Genomic DNA, 22353 nt, shown 5'->3' with positions numbered 1-22353 from the left:
GGTGTGTGTGAAAGCCGTCCTTCACCTAGCTTGTTTGGAACACAAAGTTTCTTTTCAGTTGCAAACTCCTCTCTATACATACATATGGGGACGTACAAGCTCCAACTCGGTTTTACAGTGAAAACTGCAGGAACTTCAAACCGGCACTCGGAAACAGACTGAGAAAGCAGAGAAAAAGTGTCTCCTCAACCCTTTCCCTTGGTGCTAGATGAACGAACGTCTCTGTACCTGCTCAGTTCTGAGAGATAAGTGTGTGTGAAAGCCGTCCTTCACCTAGCTTGTTGGGAACTCAAAGTTTCTTTTCAGTTGCAAACTCCACTTGATAAATATATATGGTGAGGTACTAGTTCCAACTCGGTTTTACAGTGAAAACTGCAGGAACTTCAAACCGGCACAAGGAAACAGACTGAGAAAGCAGAGAAAAAGTTTCTCCTGCAACCCGTTCCCTTGGTGCTAGATGAACGAATGTCTCTACACTTGCTCAGTTCTGAGAGATAGGGGTGTGTGAAAGCCGTCCTTCACCTAGCTTGTTGGGTACACACAGTTTCTTTTCAGTTGCAAACTCCATTCCATACATATATATGGGGAGGTACAAGCTCCAACTCGGTTTTACAGTGAAAACTGCAGGAACTTCAAACCGGCACTAGGAAGCAGACTGAGAAAGCAGAGAAAAAGTGTCTCATGCAACCCGTTCCCTTGGTGCTAGATGAACGAACGTCTCTCCAGTTGCTCAGTTCTGAGAGATATGTGTGTGTGAAAGCCGTCCTTCACCTGGCTTGTTGGGAACACAAAGTTTCTTTTCAGTTGCAAACTCCATTCCATACATATATATGGGGAGGTACAAGCTCCAACTCGGTTTTACAGTGATAACTGCAGGAACTTCAAACCGGCACTAGGACACAGACTGAGAAAGCAGAGAAAAATTGTCTCCTGCAACCCGTTCCCTTGGTGCTAGATGTACGAACGTGTATCCTCTTGCGCAGTTCTGAGAGATAAGTGTGTGTGAAAGCCGTACTTCAACTAGCTTTTTGGGAACACAAAGTTTCTTTTCAGTTGTAAACACCATTCCATACATATATATGGGGAGGTACAAGCTCCAACTCGGTTTTACAGTGAAAACTGCAGGAACTTCAAACCGGCACTAGGAAACAGACTGAGAAAACAGAGAAAAAGTGCCTCATGCAACCCGTTCCCTTGGTGCTAGATGAACGAACGTCTCTCCACTTGCTCAGTTCTGAGAGATAAGTGTGTGTGAAAGCCGTCCTTCACCTAGCTTGTTCGGAACTCAAAGTTACTTTTCAGTTGCAAACTCCACTCCATACATATATATGGTGAGGTACTAGTTCCAACTCGGTTTTACAGTGAAAACTGCAGGAACTTCAAACCGGCAGAAGGAAACAGACTGAGAAAGCAGAGAAAAAGTTTCTCCTGCAAACCGTTCCCTTGGTGCTAGATGAACGAACGTCTCTCCACTTGCTCAGTTCTGAGAGATAAGTGTGTGTGAAAGCCGTCCTTCACCTAGCTTGTTTGGAACACAAAGTTTCTTTTCAGTTGCAAACTCCTCTCTATACATACATAAGGGGACGTACAAGCTCCAACTCGGTTTTACAGTGAAAACTGCAGGAACTTCAAACCGGCACTCGGAAACAGACTGAGAAAGCAGAGAAAAAGTGTCTCCTCAACCATTTCCCTTGGTGCTAGATGAACGAACGTCTCTGTACCTGCTCAGTTCTGAGAGATAAGTGTGTGTGAAAGCAGTCCTTCACCTAGCTTTTTGGGAACTCAAAGTTTCTTTTCAGTTGCAAACTCCACTTGATACATATATATGGTGAGGTACTAGTTCCAACTCGGTTTTACAGTGAAAACTGCAGGAACTTCAAACCGGCACAAGGAAACAGACTGAGAAAGCAGAGAAAAAGTTTCTCCTGCAAACCGTTCCCTTGGTGCTAGATGAACGAACGTCTCTACACTTGCTCAGTTCTGAGAGATAGGTGTGTGTGAAAGCCGTCCTTCACCTAGCTTGTTTGGAACACAAAGTTTCTTTTCAGTTGCAAACTCCTCTCTATACATACATATGGGGACGTACAAGCTCCAACTCGGTTTTACAGTGAAAACTGCAGGAACTTCAAACCGGCACTCGGAAACAGACTGAGAAAGCAGAGAAAAAGTGTCTCCTCAACCCGTTCCCTTGGTGCTAGATGAACGAACGTCTCTGTACCTGCTCAGTTCTGAGAGATAAGTGTGTGTGAAAGCCGTCCTTCACCTAGCTTGTTGGGAACTCAAAGTTTCTTTTCAGTTGCAAACTCCACTCCATACATATATATGGTGAGGTATTAGTTCCAACTCGGTTTTACAGTGAAAACTGCAGGAACTTCAAACCGGCACAAGGAAACAGACTGAGAAAGCAGAGAAAAAGTTTCTCCTGCAAACCGTTCCCTTGGTGCTAGATGAACGAACGTCTCTACAGTTGCTCAGTTCTGAGAGTTAGGAGTGTGTGAAAGCCGCCCTTCAACTAGCTTGTTGGGAACACAAAGTTTCTTTTCAGTTGCAAACTCCACTCCATACATTTATAAGGGGTGGTTCTAGTCCCAACTCGGTTTTACAGTGAAAACTGCAGGAACTTCAAACCGGCACTAGGAAACAGCCTGAGAAACAGAGAAAAACTGTTTCCTGCAACCCGTTCCCTTGGTGCTAGATGAACGAACGTGTCTCCACTTGCTCAGTTCTGAGAGATAAGTGTGTGTAAAAGCCGTCCTTCACCTAGCTTGTTGGGAACACAAAGTTTCTTTTCAGTTGCAAACTCCATTCCATACATATATATGGGGAGGTACTAGCTCCAACTCGGTTTTACAGTGAAAACTGCAGTATCTTCAAACCGGTACTAGGAAAAAGACTGAGAAAGCAGAGAAAAAGTGTCTCCTGCAAACTTTTCCCTTGGTGCTAGATGAACGAACGTCTCTCCACTTGCTCAGTTCTGAGAAATATGTGTGTGTGAAAGCCGTCCTTCACCTGGCTTGTTGGGAACACAAAGTTTCTTTTCAGTTGAAAACTCCATTCCATACATATATATGGGGATGTACAAGCTCCACCTCGGTTTTGCAGTGATAACTGCAGGAACTTCAAACCGGCACTAGGAAACAGACTGAGAAAGCAGAGAAAAAGTGTCTCCTGCAACCAGTTCCCTTGGTGCTAGATGAACGAACGTCTATCCTCTTGCGCAGTTCTGAGAGATAAGTGTGTGTGAAAGCCGTACTTCAACTAGCTTTTTGGGAACACAAAGTTTCTTTTCAGTTGCAAACACAATTCCATACATATATATGGGGAGGTACAAGCTCCAACTCGGTTTTACAGTGAAAACTGCAGGAACTTCAAACCGGCACTAGGAAGCAGACTGAGAAAGCAGAGAAAAAGTGTCTCCTTCAACCCGTTCCCTTGGTGCTAGATGAAAGTACGTCTCTCCACTTGCTCATTTCTGAGAGATAAGTGTGTGTGAAAGCCGTCCTTCACCTAGCTTGTTGGGTACACACAGTTTCTTTTCAGTTGCAAACTCCATTCCATACATATATATGGGGAGGTACAAGCTCCAACTCGGTTTTACAGTGAAAACTGCAGGAACTTCAAACCGGCACTAGGAAGCAGACTGAGAAAGCAGAGAAAAAGTGTCTCATGCAACCCGTTCCCTTGGTGCTAGATGAACGAACGTCTCTCCAGTTGCTCAGTTCTGAGAGATATGTGTGTGTGAAAGCCGTCCTTCACCTGGCTTGTTGGGAACACAAAGTTTCTTTTCAGTTGCAAACTCCATTCCATACATATATATGGGGATGTACAAGCTCCAACTCGGTTTTACAGTGATAACTGCAGGAACTTCAAACCGGCACTAGGAAACAGACTGAGAAAGCAGAGAAAAAGTGTCTCCTGCAACCCGTTCCCTTGGTGCTAGATGTACGAACGTGTATCCTCTTGCGCAGTTCTGAGAGATAAGTGTGTGTGAAAGCCGTCCTTCACCTAGCTTGTTGGGAACACAAAGTTTCTTTTAAGTTGCAAACTCCATTCCATACATATATATGGGGAGGTACTAGCTCCAACTCGGTTTTACAGTGAAAACTGCAGTATCTTCAAACCGGCACTAGGAAACAGACTGAGAAAGCAGAGAAAAAGTGTCTCCTGCAAACTTTTCCCTTGGTGCTAGATGAACGAACGTCTCTCCACTTGCTCAGTTCTGAGAAATATGTGTGTGTGAAAGCCGTCCTTCACCTGGCTTGTTGGGAACACAAAGTTTCTTTTCAGTTGCAAACTCCATTCCATACATATATATGGGGATGTACAAGCTCCAACTCGGTTTTACAGTGATAACTGCAGGAACTTCAAACCGGCACTATGAAGCAGACTGAGAAAGCAGAGAAAAAGTGTCTCCTGCAACCCGTTCCCTTGGTGCTAGATGAACGAACGTCTCTCCACTTGCTCAGTTCTGAGAGATAAGTGTGTGTGAAAGTCGTCCTTCACCTAGCTTGTTGGGAACACACAGTTTCTTTTCAGTTGCAAACTCCATTCCATAAATATATATGGGGAAGTACAAGCTCCAACTCTGTTTTATAGTGAAAACTGCAGGAAATTCAAACCGGCACTAAGAAACAGACTGAGAAAGCAGAGAAAAAGTGTCTCCTGCAACCCGTTCCCTTGGTGCTAGATGAACGAACGTCTCTCCACTTGCTCAGTTCTGAGAGATATGTGTTTGTGAAAGCCGTACTTCACCTGGCTTGTTGGGAACACAAAGTTTCTTTTCAGTTGCAAACTCCATTCCATACATATATATGGGGATGTACAAGCTCCAACTCGGTTTTACAGTGATAACTGCAGGAACTTCAAACCGGCACTAGGAAACACACTGAGAAAGCAGAGAAAAAGTGTCTACTGCAACCCGTTCCCTTGGTGCTAGATGTACGAACGTGTATCCTCTTGCGCAGTTCTGAGAGATAAGTGTGTGTGAAAGCCGTACTTCAACCAGCTTTTTGGGAACACAAAGTTTCTTTTCAGTTGCAAACACCATTCCATACATATATATGGGGAGGTACAAGCTCCAACTCTGTTTTACAGTGAAAACTGCAGGAACTTCAAACCGGCACTAGGAAACAGACTGAGAAAACAGAGAAAAAGTGTCTCATGCAACCCGTTCCCTTGGTGCTAGATGAACGAACGTCTCTCCACTTGCTCAGTTCTGAGAGATAAGTGTGAGTGAAAGCCGTCCTTCAAATAGCTTGTTGGGAACACAAAGTTTCTTTTTAGTTGCAAACTCCATTCCATGCATATATATGGGAAGGTACAAGCTCCAACTCTGTTTTACAGTGAAACCTGAAGGAACTTCAAACCAGCACTAGGAAACAGACTGAGAAAGCAGAGAAAACGTGTCTCCTGCAACCCGTTCCCTTTGTGCTAGATGAACGAACGTCTTTCCACTTGCTCAGTTCTGAGAGATAAGTGTGTGTGAAAGCCGTCCTTCACCTAGCTTGTTGTGAACTCAAAGTTTCTTTTCAGTTGCAAACTCCACTCCATACATATATATGGTGAGGTACTAGTTCCAACTCGGTTTTACAGTGAAAACTGCAGGAACTTCAAACCGGCACTATGAAGCAGACTGAGAAAGCAGAGAAAAAGTGTCTCCTGCAACCCGTTCCCTTGGTGCTAGATGAACGAACGTCTCTCCACTTGCTCAGTTCTGAGAAATATGTGTGTGTGAAAGCCGTCCTTCACCTGGCTTGTTGGGAACACAAAGTTTCTTTTCAGTTGCAAACTCCATTCCATACATATATATGGGGATGTACAAGCTCCAACTCGGTTTTACAGTGATAACTGCAGGAACTTCAAACCGGCACTAGGAAACAGACTGAGAAAGCAGAGAAAAAGTTTCTCCTGCAACCCGTTCCCTTGGTGCTAGATGAACGAACGTCTATCCTCTTGCGCAGTTCTGAGATATAAGTGTGTGTGAAAGCCGTACTTCAAATAGCTTTTTGGGAACACAAAGTTTCTTTTCAGTTGCAAACACCATTCCATACATATATATAGGGAGGTACAAGCTCCAACTCGGTTTTACAGTGAAAACTGCAGGAACTTCAAACCGGCACTAGGAAACACACTGAGAAAGCAGAGAAAAAGTGTCTACTGCAACCCGTTCCCTTGGTGCTAGATGTACGAACGTGTATCCTCTTGCGCAGTTCTGAGAGATAAGTGTGTGTGAAAGCCGTAGTTCAACTAGCTTTTTGGGAACACAAAGTTTCTTTTCAGTTGCAAACACCATTCCATACATATATATGGGGAGGTACAAGCTCCAACTCTGTTTTACAGTGAAAACTGCAGGAACTTCAAACCGGCACTAGGAAACACACTGAGAAAGCAGAGAAAAAGTGTCTCCTGCAACCTTTTCCCTTGGTCCTAGATGAACGAACGTCTCTCCACTTGCTCAGTTCTGAGAAATATGTGTGTGTGAAAGCCGTCCTTCACCTGGCTTGTTGGGAACACAAAGTTTCTTTTCAGTTGCAAACTCCATTCCATACATATATATGGGGATGTACAAGCTCCAAATCGGTTTTACAGTGATAACTGCAGGAACTTCAAACCGGCACTAGGAAACAGACTGAGAAAGCAGAGAAATAGTTTCTCCTGCAACCCGTTCCCTTGGTGCTAGATGAACGAACGTCTATCCTCTTGCGCAGTTCTGAGATATAAGTGTGTGTGAAAGCCGTACTTCAAATAGCTTTTTGGGAACACAAAGTTTCTTTTCAGTTGCAAACACCATTCCATACATATATATAGGGAGGTACAAGCTCCAACTCGGTTTTACAGTGAAAACTGCAGGAACTTCATACCGGCACTAGGAAACAGACTGAGAAAACAGAGAAAAAGTGTCTCATGCAACCCGTTCCCTTGGTGCTAGATGAACGAACGTCTCTCCACTTGCTCAGTTCTGAGAGATAAGTGTGAGTGAAAGCCGTCCTTCAATTAGCTTGTTGGGAACACAAAGTTTCTTTTTAGTTGCAAACTCCATTCCATGCATATATATGGGAAGGTACAAGCTCCAACTCTGTTTTACAGTGAAAACTGCAGGAACTTCAAACCAGCACTAGGAAACAGACTGAGAAAGCAGAGAAAACGTGTCTCCTGCAACCCGTTCCCTTTGTGCTAGATGAACGAACGTCTCTCCACTTGCTCAGTTCTGAGAGATAAGTGTGTGTGAAAGCCGTCCTTCACCTAGCATGTTGGGTACACAAAGTTTCTTTTCAGTTGCAAACTCCAATCCATACATATATATGGGGAGGTACAAGCTCCAACTCGGTTTTACAGTGAAAACTGCAGGAACTTCAAACCGGCACTGTGAAGCAGACTGAGAAAGCAGAGAAAAAGTGTCTCCTGCAACCCGTTCCCTTGGTGCTAGATGAACGAACGTCTCTCCACTTGCTCAGTTCTGAGAGATAAGTGTGTGTGAAAGTCGTCCTTCACCTAGCTTGTTGGGAACACACAGTTTCTTTTCAGTTGCAAACTCCATTCCATAAATATATATGGGGAAGTACAAGCTCCAACTCTGTTTTATAGTGAAAACTGCAGGAAATTCAAACCGGCACTAAGAAACAGACTGAGAAAGCAGAGAAAAAGTGTCTCCTGCAACCCGTTCCCTTGGTGCTAGATGAACGAACGTCTCTCCACTTGCTCAGTTCTGAGAGATATGTGTTTGTGAAAGCCGTACTTCACCTGGCTTGTTGGGAACACAAAGTTTCTTTTCAGTTGCAAACTCCATTCCATACATATATATGGGGATGTACAAGCTCCTACTCGGTTTTACAGTGATAACTGCAGGAACTTCAAACCGGCACTAGGAAACACACTGAGAAAGCAGAGAAAAAGTGTCTACTGCAACCCGTTCCCTTGGTGCTAGATGTACGAACGTGTATCCTCTTGCGCAGTTCTGAGAGATAAGTGTGTGTGAAAGCCGTACTTCAACTAGCTTTTTGGGAACACAAATTTTCTTTTCAGTTGCAAACACCATTCCATACATATATATGGGGAGGTACAAGCTCCAACTCTGTTTTACAGTGAAAACTGCAGGAACTTCAAACCGGCACTAGGAAACAGACTGAGAAAACAGAGAAAAAGTGTCACATGCAACCCGTTCCCTTGGTGCTAGATGAACGAACGTCTCTCCACTTGCTCAGTTCTGAGAGATAAGTGTGAGTGAAAGCCGTCCTTCAAATAGCTTGTTGGGAACACAAAGTTTCTTTTTAGTTGCAAACTCCATTCAATGCATATATATGGGAAGGTACAAGCTCCAACTCTGTTTTACAGTGAAACCTGAAGGAACTTCAAACCAGCACTAGGAAACAGACTGAGAAAGCAGAGAAAACGTGTCTCATGCAACCCGTTCCCTTTGTGCTAGATGAACGAACGTCTCTCCACTTGCTCAGTTCTGAGAGATAAGTGTGTGTGAAAGCCGTCCTTCACCTAGCTTGTTGTGAACTCAAAGTTTCTTTTCAGTTGCAAACTCCACTCCATACATATATATGGTGAGGTACTAGTTCCAACTCGGTTTTACAGTGAAAACTGCAGGAACTTCAAACCGGCACTATGAAGCAGACTGAGAAAGCAGAGAAAAAGTGTCTCCTGCAACCCGTTCCCTTGGTGCTAGATGAACGAACGTCTCTCCACTTGCTCAGTTCTGAGAGATAAGTTTGAGTGAAAGCCGTCCTTCAAATAGCTTGTTGGGAACACAAAGTATCTTTTTAGTTGCAAACTCCATTCCATGCATATATATGGGAAGGTACAAGCTCCAACTCTGTTTTACAGTGAAACCTGAAGGAACTTCAAACCAGCACTAGGAAACAGACTGAGAAAGCAGAGAAAACGTGTCTCCTGCAACCCGTTCCCTTTGTGCTAGATGAACGAACGTCTCTCCACTTGCTCAGTTCTGAGAGATAAGTGTGTGTGAAAGCCGTCCTTCACCTAGCATGTTGGGTACACAAAGTTTCTTTTCAGTTGCAAACTCCATTCCATACATATATATGGGGAGGTACAAGCTCCAACTCGGTTTTACAGTGAAAACTGCAGGAACTTCAAACCGGCACTATGAAGCAGACTGAGAAAGCAGAGAAAAAGTGTCTCCTGCAACCCGTTCCCTTGGTGCTAGATGAACGAACGTCTCTCCACTTGCTCAGTTCTGAGAGATAAGTGTGTGTGAAAGTCGTCCTTCACCTAGCTTGTTGGGAACACACAGTTTCTTTTCAGTTGCAAACTCCATTCCATAAATATATATGGGGAAGTACAAGTTCCAACTCTGTTTTATAGTGAAAACTGCAGGAAATTCAAACCGGCACTAAGAAACAGACTGAGAAAGCAGAGAAAAAGTGTCTCCTGCAACCCGTTCCCTTGGTGCTAGATGAACGAACGTCTCTCCACTTGCTCAGTTCTGAGAGATATGTGTTTGTGAAAGCCGTACTTCACCTGGCTTGTTGGGAACACAAAGTTTCTTTTCAGTTGCAAACTCCATTCCATACATATATATGGGGATGTACAAGCTCCAACTCGGTTTTACAGTGATAACTGCAGGAACTTAAAACCGGCACTAGGAAACAGACTGAGAAAGCAGAGAAAAAGTGTCTACTGCAACCCGTTCCCTTGGTGCTAGATGTACGAACGTGTATCCTCTTGCGCAGTTCTGAGAGATAAGTGTGTGTGAAAGCCGTACTTCAACTAGCTTTTTGGGAACACAAAGTTTCTTTTCAGTTGCAAACACCATTCCATACATATATAAGGGGAGGTACAAGCTCCAACTCTGTTTTACAGTGAAAACTGCAGGAACTTCAAACCGGCACTAGGAAACAGACTGAGAAAAAAGAGAAAAAGTGTCTCATGCAACCCGTTCCCTTGGTGCTAGATGAACGAACGTCTCTCCACTTGCTCAGTTCTGAGAGATAAGTGTGAGTGAAAGCCGTCCTTCAAATAGCTTCTTGGGAACACAAAGTTTCTTTTTAGTTGCAAACTCCATTCCATAAATATATATGGGGAAGTACAAGCTCCAACTCTGTTTTACAGTGAAAACTGCAGGAACTTCAAACCGGCACTAGGAAACAGACTGAGAAAACAGAGAAAAAGTGTCTCCTGCAACCCGTTTCCTTGGTGCTAGATGAACGAACGTCTCTCCACTTGCTCAGTTCTGAGAGATAAGTGTGTGTGAAAGCCGTCCTTCACCTAGATTGTTGGGAACACACAGTTTCTTTTCAGTTGCAAACTCCATTCCATAAATATATATGGGGAAGTACAAGCTCCAACTCTGTTTTATAGTAAAAACTGCAGGAAATTCAAACCGGCACTAAGAAACAGACTGAGAAAGCAGAGAAAAAGTGTCTCCTGCAACCCGTTCCCTTGGTGCTAGATGAACGAACGTCTCTCCACTTGCTCAGTTCTGAGAAATATGTGTGTGTGAAAGCCGTCCTTCACCTGGCTTGTTGGGAACACAAAGTTCTTTTCAGTTGCAAACTCCATTCCATACATATATATAGGGATGTACAAGCTCCAACTCGGTTTTACAGTGATAACTGCAGGAACATAAAACCGGCACTAGGAAACAGACTGAGAAAGCAGAGAAAAAGTGTCTCCTGCAACCAGTTCCCTTGGTGCTAGATGAACGAACGTCTATCCTCTTGCGCAGTTCTGAGAGATATGTGTTTGTGAAAGCCGTACTTCACCTGGCTTGTTGGGAACACAAAGTTTCTTTTCAGTTGCAAACTCCATTCCATACATATATATGGGGATGTACAAGCTCCAACTCGGTTTTACAGTGATAACTGCAGGAACTTCAAACCGGCACTAGGAAACACACTGAGAAAGCAGAGAAAAAGTGTCTACTGCAACCCGTTCCCTTGGTGCTAGATGTACGAACGTGTATCCTCTTGCGCAGTTCTGAGAGATAAGTGTGTGTGAAAGCCGTACTTCAACCAGCTTGTTGGGAACACAAAGTTTCTTTTCAGTTGCAAACACCATTCCATACATATATATGGGGAGGTACAAGCTCCAACTCTGTTTTACAGTGAAAACTGCAGGAACTTCAAACCGGCACTAGGAAACAGACTGAGAAAACAGAGAAAAAGTGTCTCATGCAACCCGTTCCCTTGGTGCTAGATGAACGAACGTCTCTCCACTTGCTCAGTTCTGAGAGATAAGTGTGAGTGAAAGCCGTCCTTCAAATAGCTTGTTGGGAACACAAAGTTTCTTTTTAGTTGCAAACTTCATTCCATGCATATATATGGGAAGGTACAAGCTCCAACTCTGTTTTACAGTGAAACCTGAAGGAACTTCAAACCAGCACTAGGAAACAGACTGAGAAAGCAGAGAAAACGTGTCTCCTGCAACCCGTTCCCTTTGTGCTAGATGAACGAACGTCTCTCCACTTGCTCAGTTCTGAGAGATAAGTGTGTGTGAAAGCCGTCCTTCACCTAGCTTGTTGTGAACTCAAAGTTTCTTTTCAGTTGCAAACTCCACTCCATACATATATATGGTGAGGTACTAGTTCCAACTCGGTTTTACAGTGAAAACTGCAGGAACTTCAAACCGGCACTATGAAGCAGACTGAGAAAGCAGAGAAAAAGTGTCTCCTGCAACCCGTTCCCTTGGTGCTAGATGAACGAACGTCTCTCCACTTGCTCAGTTCTGAGAAATATGTTTGTGTGAAAGCCGTCCTTCACCTGGCTTGTTGGGAACACAAAGTTTCTTTTCAGTTGCAAACTCCATTCCATACATATATATGGGGATGTACAAGCTCCAACTCGGTTTTACAGTGATAACTGCAGGCACTTCAAACCGGCACTAGGAAACAGACTGAGAAAGCAGAGAAAAAGTGTCTACTGCAACCCGTTCCCTTGGTGCTAGATGTACGAACGTGTATCCTCTTGCGCAGTTCTGAGAGATAAGTGTGTGTGAAAGCCGTACTTCAACTAGCTTTTTGGGAACACAAAGTTTCTTTTCAGTTGCAAACACCATTCCATACATATATAAGGGGAGGTACAAGCTCCAACTCTGTTTTACAGTGAAAACTGCAGGAACTTCAAACCGGCACTAGGAAACAGACTGAGAAAAAAGAGAAAAAGTGTCTCATGCAACCCGTTCCCTTGGTGCTAGATGAACGAACGTCTCTCCACTTGCTCAGTTCTGAGAGATAAGTGTGAGTGAAAGCCGTCCTTCAAATAGCTTCTTGGGAACACAAAGTTTCTTTTTAGTTGCAAACTCCATTCCATAAATATATATGGGGAAGTACAAGCTCCAACTCTGTTTTACAGTGAAAACTGCAGGAACTTCAAACCGGCACTAGGAAACAGACTGAGAAAACAGAGAAAAAGTGTCTCCTGCAACCCGTTTCCTTGGTGCTAGATGAACGAACGTCTCTCCACTTGCTCAGTTCTGAGAGATAAGTGTGTGTGAAAGCCGTCCTTCACCTAGATTGTTGGGAACACACAGTTTCTTTTCAGTTGCAAACTCCATTCCATAAATATATATGGGGAAGTACAAGCTCCAACTCTGTTTTATAGTAAAAACTGCAGGAAATTCAAACCGGCACTAAGAAACAGACTGAGAAAGCAGAGAAAAAGTGTCTCCTGCAACCCGTTCCCTTGGTGCTAGATGAACGAACGTCTCTCCACTTGCTCAGTTCTGAGAAATATGTGTGTGTGAAAGCCGTCCTTCACCTGGCTTGTTGGGAACACAAAGTTCTTTTCAGTTGCAAACTCCATTCCATACATATATATAGGGATGTACAAGCTCCAACTCGGTTTTACAGTGATAACTGCAGGAACATAAAACCGGCACTAGGAAACAGACTGAGAAAGCAGAGAAAAAGTGTCTCCTGCAACCAGTTCCCTTGGTGCTAGATGAACGAACGTCTATCCTCTTGCGCAGTTCTGAGAGATATGTGTTTGTGAAAGCCGTACTTCACCTGGCTTGTTGGGAACACAAAGTTTCTTTTCAGTTGCAAACTCCATTCCATACATATATATGGGGATGTACAAGCTCCAACTCGGTTTTACAGTGATAACTGCAGGAACTTCAAACCGGCACTAGGAAACACACTGAGAAAGCAGAGAAAAAGTGTCTACTGCAACCCGTTCCCTTGGTGCTAGATGTACGAACGTGTATCCTCTTGCGCAGTTCTGAGAGATAAGTGTGTGTGAAAGCCGTACTTCAACCAGCTTGTTGGGAACACAAAGTTTCTTTTCAGTTGCAAACACCATTCCATACATATATATGGGGAGGTACAAGCTCCAACTCTGTTTTACAGTGAAAACTGCAGGAACTTCAAACCGGCACTAGGAAACAGACTGAGAAAACAGAGAAAAAGTGTCTCATGCAACCCGTTCCCTTGGTGCTAGATGAACGAACGTCTCTCCACTTGCTCAGTTCTGAGAGATAAGTGTGAGTGAAAGCCGTCCTTCAAATAGCTTGTTGGGAACACAAAGTTTCTTTTTAGTTGCAAACTTCATTCCATGCATATATATGGGAAGGTACAAGCTCCAACTCTGTTTTACAGTGAAACCTGAAGGAACTTCAAACCAGCACTAGGAAACAGACTGAGAAAGCAGAGAAAACGTGTCTCCTGCAACCCGTTCCCTTTGTGCTAGATGAACGAACGTCTCTCCACTTGCTCAGTTCTGAGAGATAAGTGTGTGTGAAAGCCGTCCTTCACCTAGCTTGTTGTGAACTCAAAGTTTCTTTTCAGTTGCAAACTCCACTCCATACATATATATGGTGAGGTACTAGTTCCAACTCGGTTTTACAGTGAAAACTGCAGGAACTTCAAACCGGCACTATGAAGCAGACTGAGAAAGCAGAGAAAAAGTGTCTCCTGCAACCCGTTCCCTTGGTGCTAGATGAACGAACGTCTCTCCACTTGCTCAGTTCTGAGAAATATGTTTGTGTGAAAGCCGTCCTTCACCTGGCTTGTTGGGAACACAAAGTTTCTTTTCAGTTGCAAACTCCATTCCATACATATATATGGGGATGTACAAGCTCCAACTCGGTTTTACAGTGATAACTGCAGGCACTTCAAACCGGCACTAGGAAACAGACTGAGAAAGCAGAGAAAAAGTTTCTCCTGCAACCCGTTCCCTTGGTGCTAGATGAACGAACGTCTATCCTCTTGCGCAGTTCTGAGATATAAGTGTGTGTGAAAGCCGTACTTCAAATAGCTTGTTCGGAACTCAAAGTTACTTTTCAGTTGCAAACTCCACTCCATACATATATATGGTGAGGTACTAGTTCCAACTCGGTTTTACAGTGAAAACTGCAGGAACTTCAAACCGGCAGAAGGAAACAGACTGAGAAAGCAGAGAAAAAGTTTCTCCTGCAAACCGTTCCCTTGGTGCTAGATGAACGAACGTCTCTCCAGTTGCTCAGTTCTGAGAGATAAGTGTGTGTGAAAGCCGTCCTTCACCTAGCTTGTTTGGAACACAAAGTTTCTTTTCAGTTGCAAACTCCTCTCTATACATACATAAGGGGACGTACAAGCTCCAACTCGGTTTTACAGTGAAAACTGCAGGAACTTCAAACCGGCACTCGGAAACAGACTGAGAAAGCAGAGAAAAAGTGTCTCCTCAACCATTTCCCTTGGTGCTAGATGAACGAACGTCTCTGTACCTGCTCAGTTCTGAGAGATAAGTGTGTGTGAAAGCCGTCCTTCACCTAGCTTTTTGGGAACTCAAAGTTTCTTTTCAGTTGCAAACTCCACTTGATACATATATATGGTGAGGTACTAGTTCCAACTCGGTTTTACAGTGAAAACTGCAGGAACTTCAAACCGGCACAAGGAAACAGACTGAGAAAGCAGAGAAAAAGTTTCTCCTGCAAACCGTTCCCTTGGTGCTAGATGAACGAACGTCTCTACACTTGCTCAGTTCTGAGAGATAGGTGTGTGTGAAAGCCGTCCTTCACCTAGCTTGTTTGGAACACAAAGTTTCTTTTCAGTTGCAAACTCCTCTCTATACATACATATGGGGACGTACAAGCTCCAACTCGGTTTTACAGTGAAAACTGCAGGAACTTCAAACCGGCACTCGGAAACAGACTGAGAAAGCAGAGAAAAAGTGTCTCCTCAACCCGTTCCCTTGGTGCTAGATGAACGAACGTCTCTGTACCTGCTCAGTTCTGAGAGATAAGTGTGTGTGAAAGCCGTCCTTCACCTAGCTTGTTGGGAACTCAAAGTTTCTTTTCAGTTGCAAACTCCACTCCATACATATATATGGTGAGGTACTAGTTCCAACTCGGTTTTACAGTGAAAACTGCAGGAACTTCAAACCGGCACAAGGAAACAGACTGAGAAAGCAGAGAAAAAGTTTCTCCTGCAAACCGTTCCCTTGGTGCTAGATGAACGAAAGTCTCTACAGTTGCTCAGTTCTGAGAGTTAGGAGTGTGTGAAAGCCGCCCTTCAACTAGCTTGTTGGGAACACAAAGTTTCTTTTCAGTTGCAAACTCCACTCCATACATTTATAAGGGGTGGTTCTAGTCCCAACTCGGTTTTACAGTGAAAACTGCAGGAACTTCAAACCGGCACTAGGAAACAGCCTGAGAAACAGAGAAAAACTGTTTCCTGCAACCCGTTCCCTTGGTGCTAGATGAACGAACGTGTCTCCACTTGCTCAGTTCTGAGAGATAAGTGTGTGTAAAAGCCGTCCTTCACCTAGCTTGTTGGGAACACAAAGTTTCTTTTCAGTTGCAAACTCCATTCCATACATATATATGGGGAGGTACTAGCTCCAACTCGGTTTTACAGTGAAAACTGCAGTATCTTCAAACCGGTACTAGGAAAAAGACTGAGAAAGCAGAGAAAAAGTGTCTCCTGCAAACTTTTCCCTTGGTGCTAGATGAACGAACGTCTCTCCACTTGCTCAGTTCTGAGAAATATGTGTGTGTGAAAGCCGTCCTTCACCTGGCTTGTTGGGAACACAAAGTTTCTTTTCAGTTGAAAACTCCATTCCATACATATATATGGGGATGTACAAGCTCCACCTCGGTTTTGCAGTGATAACTGCAGGAACTTCAAACCGGCACTAGGAAACAGACTGAGAAAGCAGAGAAAAAGTGTCTCCTGCAACCAGTTCCCTTGGTGCTAGATGAACGAACGTCTATCCTCTTGCGCAGTTCTGAGAGATAAGTGTGTGTGAAAGCCGTACTTCAACTAGCTTTTTGGGAACACAAAGTTTCTTTTCAGTTGCAAACACAATTCCATACATATATATGGGGAGGTACAAGCTCCAACTCGGTTTTACAGTGAAAACTGCAGGAACTTCAAACCGGCACTAGGAAGCAGACTGAGAAAGCAGAGAAAAAGTGTCTCCTTCAACCCGTTCCCTTGGTGCTAGATGAAAGTACGTCTCTCCACTTGCTCATTTCTGAGAGATAAGTGTGTGTGAAAGCCGTCCTTCACCTAGCTTGTTGGGTACACACAGTTTCTTTTCAGTTGCAAACTCCATTCCATACATATATATGGGGAGGTACAAGCTCCAACTCGGTTTTACAGTGAAAACTGCAGGAACTTCAAACCGGCACTAGGAAGCAGACTGAGAAAGCAGAGAAAAAGTGTCTCATGCAACCCGTTCCCTTGGTGCTAGATGAACGAACGTCTCTCCAGTTGCTCAGTTCTGAGAGATATGTGTGTGTGAAAGCCGTCCTTCACCTGGCTTGTTGGGAACACAAAGTTTCTTTTCAGTTGCAAACTCCATTCCATACATATATATGGGGATGTACAAGCTCCAACTCGGTTTTACAGTGATAACTGCAGGAACTTCAAACCGGCACTAGGAAACAGACTGAGAAAGCAGAGAAAAAGTGTCTCCTGCAACCCGTTCCCTTGGTGCTAGATGTACGAACGTGTATCCTCTTGCGCAGTTCTGAGAGATAAGTGTGTGTGAAAGCCGTCCTTCACCTAGCTTGTTGGGAACACAAAGTTTCTTTTAAGTTGCAAACTCCATTCCATACATATATATGGGGAGGTACTAGCTCCAACTCGGTTTTACAGTGAAAACTGCAGTATCTTCAAACCGGCACTAGGAAACAGACTGAGAAAGCAGAGAAAAAGTGTCTCCTGCAAACTTTTCCCTTGGTGCTAGATGAACGAACGTCTCTCCACTTGCTCAGTTCTGAGAAATATGTGTGTGTGAAAGCCGTCCTTCACCTGGCTTGTTGGGAACACAAAGTTTCTTTTCAGTTGCAAACTCCATTCCATACATATATATGGGGATGTACAAGCTCCAACTCGGTTTTACAGTGATAACTGCAGGAACTTCAAACCGGCACTATGAAGCAGACTGAGAAAGCAGAGAAAAAGTGTCTCCTGCAACCCGTTCCCTTGGTGCTAGATGAACGAACGTCTCTCCACTTGCTCAGTTCTGAGAGATAAGTGTGTGTGAAAGTCGTCCTTCACCTAGCTTGTTGGGAACACACAGTTTCTTTTCAGTTGCAAACTCCATTCCATAAATATATATGGGGAAGTACAAGCTCCAACTCTGTTTTATAGTGAAAACTGCAGGAAATTCAAACCGGCACTAAGAAACAGACTGAGAAAGCAGAGAAAAAGTGTCTCCTGCAACCCGTTCCCTTGGTGCTAGATGAACGAACGTCTCTCCACTTGCTCAGTTCTGAGAGATATGTGTTTGTGAAAGCCGTACTTCACCTGGCTTGTTGGGAACACAAAGTTTCTTTTCAGTTGCAAACTCCATTCCATACATATATATGGGGATGTACAAGCTCCAACTCGGTTTTACAGTGATAACTGCAGGAACTTCAAACCGGCACTAGGAAACACACTGAGAAAGCAGAGAAAAAGTGTCTACTGCAACCCGTTCCCTTGGTGCTAGATGTACGAACGTGTATCCTCTTGCGCAGTTCTGAGAGATAAGTGTGTGTGAAAGCCGTACTTCAACCAGCTTTTTGGGAACACAAAGTTTCTTTTCAGTTGCAAACACCATTCCATACATATATATGGGGAGGTACAAGCTCCAACTCTGTTTTACAGTGAAAACTGCAGGAACTTCAAACCGGCACTAGGAAACAGACTGAGAAAACAGAGAAAAAGTGTCTCATGCAACCCGTTCCCTTGGTGCTAGATGAACGAACGTCTCTCCACTTGCTCAGTTCTGAGAGATAAGTGTGAGTGAAAGCCGTCCTTCAAATAGCTTGTTGGGAACACAAAGTTTCTTTTTAGTTGCAAACTCCATTCCATGCATATATATGGGAAGGTACAAGCTCCAACTCTGTTTTACAGTGAAACCTGAAGGAACTTCAAACCAGCACTAGGAAACAGACTGAGAAAGCAGAGAAAACGTGTCTCCTGCAACCCGTTCCCTTTGTGCTAGATGAACGAACGTCTTTCCACTTGCTCAGTTCTGAGAGATAAGTGTGTGTGAAAGCCGTCCTTCACCTAGCTTGTTGTGAACTCAAAGTTTCTTTTCAGTTGCAAACTCCACTCCATACATATATATGGTGAGGTACTAGTTCCAACTCGGTTTTACAGTGAAAACTGCAGGAACTTCAAACCGGCACTATGAAGCAGACTGAGAAAGCAGAGAAAAAGTGTCTCCTGCAACCCGTTCCCTTGGTGCTAGATGAACGAACGTCTCTCCACTTGCTCAGTTCTGAGAAATATGTGTGTGTGAAAGCCGTCCTTCACCTGGCTTGTTGGGAACACAAAGTTTCTTTTCAGTTGCAAACTCCATTCCATACATATATATGGGGATGTACAAGCTCCAACTCGGTTTTACAGTGATAACTGCAGGAACTTCAAACCGGCACTAGGAAACAGACTGAGAAAGCAGAGAAAAAGTTTCTCCTGCAACCCGTTCCCTTGGTGCTAGATGAACGAACGTCTATCCTCTTGCGCAGTTCTGAGATATAAGTGTGTGTGAAAGCCGTACTTCAAATAGCTTTTTGGGAACACAAAGTTTCTTTTCAGTTGCAAACACCATTCCATACATATATATAGGGAGGTACAAGCTCCAACTCGGTTTTACAGTGAAAACTGCAGGAACTTCAAACCGGCACTAGGAAACACACTGAGAAAGCAGAGAAAAAGTGTCTACTGCAACCCGTTCCCTTGGTGCTAGATGTACGAACGTGTATCCTCTTGCGCAGTTCTGAGAGATAAGTGTGTGTGAAAGCCGTAGTTCAACTAGCTTTTTGGGAACACAAAGTTTCTTTTCAGTTGCAAACACCATTCCATAAATATATATGGGGAGGTACAAGCTCCAACTCTGTTTTACAGTGAAAACTGCAGGAACTTCAAACCGGCACTAGGAAACACACTGAGAAAGCAGAGAAAAAGTGTCTCCTGCAACCTTTTCCCTTGGTCCTAGATGAACGAACGTCTCTCCACTTGCTCAGTTCTGAGAAATATGTGTGTGTGAAAGCCGTCCTTCACCTGGCTTGTTGGGAACACAAAGTTTCTTTTCAGTTGCAAACTCCATTCCATACATATATATGGGGATGTACAAGCTCCAAATCGGTTTTACAGTGATAACTGCAGGAACTTCAAACCGGCACTAGGAAACAGACTGAGAAAGCAGAGAAATAGTTTCTCCTGCAACCCGTTCCCTTGGTGCTAGATGAACGAACGTCTATCCTCTTGCGCAGTTCTGAGATATAAGTGTGTGTGAAAGCCGTACTTCAAATAGCTTTTTGGGAACACAAAGTTTCTTTTCAGTTGCAAACACCATTCCATACATATATATAGGGAGGTACAAGCTCCAACTCGGTTTTACAGTTAAAACTGCAGGAACTTCATACCGGCACTAGGAAACAGACTGAGAAAACAGAGAAAAAGTGTCTCATGCAACCCGTTCCCTTGGTGCTAGATGAACGAACGTCTCTCCACTTGCTCAGTTCTGAGAGATAAGTGTGAGTGAAAGCCGTCCTTCAATTAGCTTGTTGGGAACACAAAGTTTCTTTTTAGTTGCAAACTCCATTCCATGCATATATATGGGAAGGTACAAGCTCCAACTCTGTTTTACAGTGAAAACTGCAGGAACTTCAAACCAGCACTAGGAAACAGACTGAGAAAGCAGAGAAAACGTGTCTCCTGCAACCCGTTCCCTTTGTGCTAGATGAACGATCGTCTCTCCACTTGCTCAGTTCTGAGAGATAAGTGTGTGTGAAAGCCGTCCTTCACCTAGCATGTTGGGTACACAAAGTTTCTTTTCAGTTGCAAACTCCAATCCATACATATATATGGGGAGGTACAAGCTCCAACTCGGTTTTACAGTGAAAACTGCAGGAACTTCAAACCGGCACTGTGAAGCAGACTGAGAAAGCAGAGAAAAAGTGTCTCCTGCAACCCGTTCCCTTGGTGCTAGATGAACGAACGTCTCTCCACTTGCTCAGTTCTGAGAGATAAGTGTGTGTGAAAGTCGTCCTTCACCTAGCTTGTTGGGAACACACAGTTTCTTTTCAGTTGCAAACTCCATTCCATAAATATATATGGGGAAGTACAAGCTCCAACTCTGTTTTATAGTGAAAACTGCAGGAAATTCAAACCGGCACTAAGAAACAGACTGAGAAAGCAGAGAAAAAGTGTCTCCTGCAACCCGTTCCCTTGGTGCTAGATGAACGAACGTCTCTCCACTTGCTCAGTTCTGAGAGATATGTGTTTGTGAAAGCCGTACTTCACCTGGCTTGTTGGGAACACAAAGTTTCTTTTCAGTTGCAAACTCCATTCCATACATATATATGGGGATGTACAAGCTCCTACTCGGTTTTACAGTGATAACTGCAGGAACTTCAAACCGGCACTAGGAAACACACTGAGAAAGCAGAGAAAAAGTGTCTACTGCAACCCGTTCCCTTGGTGCTAGATGTACGAACGTGTATCCTCTTGCGCAGTTCTGAGAGATAAGTGTGTGTGAAAGCCGTACTTCAACTAGCTTTTTGGGAACACAAATTTTCTTTTCAGTTGCAAACACCATTCCATACATATATATGGGGAGGTACAAGCTCCAACTCTGTTTTACAGTGAAAACTGCAGGAACTTCAAACCGGCACTAGGAAACAGACTGAGAAAACAGAGAAAAAGTGTCACATGCAACCCGTTCCCTTGGTGCTAGATGAACGAACGTCTCTCCACTTGCTCAGTTCTGAGAGATAAGTGTGAGTGAAAGCCGTCCTTCAAATAGCTTGTTGGGAACACAAAGTTTCTTTTTAGTTGCAAACTCCATTCAATGCATATATATGGGAAGGTACAAGCTCCAACTCTGTTTTACAGTGAAACCTGAAGGAACTTCAAACCAGCACTAGGAAACAGACTGAGAAAGCAGAGAAAACGTGTCTCCTGCAACCCGTTCCCTTTGTGCTAGATGAACGAACGTCTCTCCACTTGCTCAGTTCTGAGAGATAAGTGTGTGTGAAAGCCGTCCTTCACCTAGCTTGTTGTGAACTCAAAGTTTCTTTTCAGTTGCAAACTCCACTCCATACATATATATGGTGAGGTACTAGTTCCAACTCGGTTTTACAGTGAAAACTGCAGGAACTTCAAACCGGCACTATGAAGCAGACTGAGAAAGCAGAGAAAAAGTGTCTCCTGCAACCCGTTCCCTTGGTGCTAGATGAACGAACGTCTCTCCACTTGCTCAGTTCTGAGAGATAAGTTTGAGTGAAAGCCGTCCTTCAAATAGCTTGTTGGGAACACAAAGTATCTTTTTAGTTGCAAACTCCATTCCATGCATATATATGGGAAGGTACAAGCTCCAACTCTGTTTTACAGTGAAACCTGAAGGAACTTCAAACCAGCACTAGGAAACAGACTGAGAAAGCAGAGAAAACGTGTCTCCTGCAACCCGTTCCCTTTGTGCTAGATGAACGAACGTCTCTCCACTTGCTCAGTTCTGAGAGATAAGTGTGTGTGAAAGCCGTCCTTCACCTAGCATGTTGGGTACACAAAGTTTCTTTTCAGTTGCAAACTCCATTCCATACATATATATGGGGAGGTACAAGCTCCAACTCGGTTTTACAGTGAAAACTGCAGGAACTTCAAACCGGCACTATGAAGCAGACTGAGAAAGCAGAGAAAAAGTGTCTCCTGCAACCCGTTCCCTTGGTGCTAGATGAACGAACGTCTCTCCACTTGCTCAGTTCTGAGAGATAAGTGTGTGTGAAAGTCGTCCTTCACCTAGCTTGTTGGGAACACACAGTTTCTTTTCAGTTGCAAACTCCATTCCATAAATATATATGGGGAAGTACAAGTTCCAACTCTGTTTTATAGTGAAAACTGCAGGAAATTCAAACCGGCACTAAGAAACAGACTGAGAAAGCAGAGAAAAAGTGTCTCCTGCAACCCGTTCCCTT

This window comes from Camelus bactrianus, chromosome 19 (assembly GCF_048773025.1).
Source record: "Camelus bactrianus isolate YW-2024 breed Bactrian camel chromosome 19, ASM4877302v1, whole genome shotgun sequence".
Lineage (NCBI taxonomy): Eukaryota > Metazoa > Chordata > Mammalia > Artiodactyla > Camelidae > Camelus > Camelus bactrianus.
The sequence above is the reverse complement of the archived record's forward strand: the minus strand, read 5'-3'. Positions refer to the sequence as shown.